We start from the raw sequence: 3,231 nt of genomic DNA, 5'->3' as shown, positions 1-3,231 counted from the left end.
AACAAGTCTCTTCTTTATGTTGAGACAAACAGTGAGACAACAAGTCTCTTCTTTAGGTTGAGACAAACAGTGAGACAACAAGTCTCTTCTTTATGTTGAGACAAACAGTGCAGCAACAAGTCTCTTCTTTATGTTGAGACAAACAGTGAGACAAGTCTCTTCTTTAGGTTGAGACAAACAGTGAGACAACAAGTCTCTTCTTTATGTTGAGACAAACAGTGAGACAACAAGTCTCGTCTTTATGTTGAGACAACAGTGAGACAAGTCTCTTCTTTAGGTTGAGACAAACAGTGAGACAACAAGTCTCTTCTTTATGTTGAGACAAACAGTGAGACAACAGTCTCTTCTTTATGTTGAACAAACAGTGAGACAACAAGTCTCTTCTTTAGGTTGAGACAAACAGTGAGACAACAAGTCTCTTCTTTAGGTTGAGACAAACAGTGAGACAACAAGACTCTTCTTTATGTTGAAACAAACAGTGAGACAACAAGTCTCTTCTTTATGTTGAGACAAACAGTGAGACAGTCTCTTCTTTATGTTGAGACAAACAGTGAGACAAGTCTCTTCTTTATGTTGAGACAAACAGTGAGACAAGTCTCTTCTTTATGTTGAGACAAACAGTGAGACAACAAGTCTCGTCTTTATGTTGAGACAAACAGTGAGACAAGTCTCTTCTTTATGGTGAGACAAACAGTGAGACAAGTCTCGTCTTTATGTTGAGACAAACAGTGAGACAAGTCTCTTCTTTATGTTGAGACAAACAGTGAGACAAGTCTCTTCTTTATGTTGAGACAAACAGTGTGTCACGCCCTGGCCTTAGTTATCTTTGTTTTCTTTATTATTTTAGTTAGGTCAGGGTGTGACATGGGGGATGTTTGTGTGTTTTTGTCTAGTCGAGGGTGTTTGTATTGTCTAGGGGTTTTGGTAGAGTTTATGGGTTGTGTTCAGTGTGTGTTTAGGTATGTCTATGGTTGCCTGAGTGGTTCTCAATCAGAGACAGCTGTCTATCGTTGTCTCTGATTGGGAGCCATATTTAAGGCAGCCATAGGCATTAGGCAGGTTGTGGGTATTGTCTATGTCTATGTTTGACGTTAGTAGCTTGTGTATGCACTTTCGTTTATAGCTTCACGGTCGTTTGTTTTTTGTTGTTGTTCAGTTTGTATTAGTGTTCGTGTTTGTTTCTTCTTCATTAAAAAGAGAAGATGTATCTATATCACGCTGCGCTTGGTCCACTCTTTCACCTCAAGACGATCGTGACACAGTGAGACAACAAGTCTCTTCTTTATGTTGAGACAAACAGTGAGACAACAAGACTCTTCTTTAGGTTGAGACAAACAGTGAGACAAGTCTCTTCTTTAGGTTGAGACAAACAGTGAGACAAGTCTCTTCTTTATGTTGGACCAAACAGTGAGACAAGTCTCTTCTTTATGTTGAGACAAACAGTGAGACAACAAGTCTCTTCTTTATGTTGAGACAAACAGTGAGACAAGTCTCTTCTTTATGTTGAGACAAACAGTGAGCTACTTACCAGAGCTTTACTCTGGTCTTTCTCTCCTTTYCGAGAGGAACAAGTCGTTTTCAACCCTAGAGAGAGAGAGAGAGAGAGAGAAAGCAGTCATAGCAGTCATTAGAAGGTAGTGTAACGAAGAGAGAACACCCAACCCTGTCAGTGAACATTAACAGTAACTCCACTCACCAGAGTTGATTTCATTTTGCCTTCGGTTCTGAATCCTCAACTGCAAGACTGAAAGACAAGCAGTAGAGAGGTGGTGAATTAGATGTATGAGAATACCTGGAATAACCTGCAAGGTAACTATGGGTAAAAGGTACTGTCCTATGTTCTGTAGTACAATACCCCTCTGTAATAGTATCGTAACATGTGACTGAGCAATCTCTGCACACAGACACCCACTACATGCACACACACACACACACACACATACACTGCACACACACCTTCACACTAAGAGGTTAATTGGGGGAGGGGCTGATAGGTTTGGTGATGTTTCCCACAATGCATTCCAGTGCTGAGTTTTGAGATCTGAGAGAAATGGAGGGAGGGATGGAGGGAGGGGACAGCAGGATGAGAAGGGTTTGGAGGGGCTGTAACTATTTATCCGTCAGTATGTCTATTTCTGTCACCCCCATCCCCCCTTCAGCTGTCCCTCTCTCTCCAGAACTCTCTACCTCCCTCCCTTCATCACTGTCATGCAAGTAAATTCTTCCTCCCCTATTTTCTGTCAGCCGACCGCCACTCGAAAAGAGACCCCATTACATTACTTCAGTAAAAACACCACTTAGCCTGGTTCTACAGTAAACACCTACCTCTTTGCCTGGGAACTGCACCTCTTAGCCTGGTAACACCTACCTCTTAGCCTGGTAACAGCTACCTCTTAGCCTGGTAACAGCTACCTCTTAGCCTGGTAACAGCTACCTCTTAGCCTGGTAACAGCTACCTCAGAGAGATTGAAAACACCTTAAACCTCATAGGTCCTGGTAAACCTACCTCTTAGCCTGGTAACAGCTAACCTCTTAGTCCCTGCGGTAACAGCTACCTCTTAGCCTGGTAACAGCTACCGTCTTTAGCCTGGTAACAGCCTGACCTCTGTTATGCCTGCGGTAACGCTAGCCTCTTAGCCTGGTAAGCTGCTTACCTACTAGTCCTTGGGTAACAGCTACTCTTGGGTATCGTATTGGACGTGGATATCTCTGATTGACTCACATAGGCCTCCATGCTGAGATCGGTCATGGTCGTGTGTGTAATGGTTTGGATGGTGGAATAATTGAATTGGACTCTCAGAGGTGAAATTTGACCAGATTTTGTATACAGGACCCAACTAAGTTACAGACATAGGCCCTGGCCGCGTCAGGGAACTAACACATGCAATCATCACTTAAAAGGTACCAGAAGAGTTGATTGCTACTTATAGAACCATTTATAAAGCCCTGTATCAGAGATGGTAGGTTCATTTAGTTTACCGTTAATCAATTTAACAATCTGGTAACTGAGGTGAATACACAATGAGAGCCAGAATCTTGATGACAGATAGAGCAGGAAGGTGACAGTGTATACTACTGGTTGGTGCATGGGATTTAGCTTCGGGGTGAGAGTTGATCTCTCTGCTTTGGGGCAATGCGTTCATGGCCGCTTATTAGAGAAGCACAAGATAGCAGAGAGCTGGATTGAGGTATAATGCGTTCCTCAAGGCCGTTTGACTATTGTGTGAGTAA

General features: G+C 42.8%; 1 long non-coding RNA gene across 2 annotated transcripts in view; it reads right to left on the bottom strand.

Moving 5' to 3' along the window:
- Window positions 1–529: 529 nt before the first annotated feature.
- LOC112078592 (uncharacterized) overlaps window positions 530–3,231 on the bottom strand; it is a 16,263-nt gene continuing 13,561 nt past the window's right edge. For both annotated transcript variants that reach the window (XR_002895726.2, XR_002895727.2), the window contains exons 3-4: window positions 1,697–1,744; window positions 530–1,584 (exon numbers count right to left, since the gene is read on the bottom strand). This is a non-coding gene — a long non-coding RNA (uncharacterized lncRNA). The remainder of the gene's footprint in view (window positions 1,585–1,696; window positions 1,745–3,231) is intronic.

The sequence above is a fragment of the Salvelinus sp. IW2-2015 genome, unplaced genomic scaffold, assembly GCF_002910315.2.
Source record: "Salvelinus sp. IW2-2015 unplaced genomic scaffold, ASM291031v2 Un_scaffold5930, whole genome shotgun sequence".
Classification (NCBI taxonomy): domain Eukaryota; kingdom Metazoa; phylum Chordata; class Actinopteri; order Salmoniformes; family Salmonidae; genus Salvelinus; species Salvelinus sp. IW2-2015.
This window is presented reverse-complemented; position numbering and strand designations above follow the sequence as displayed.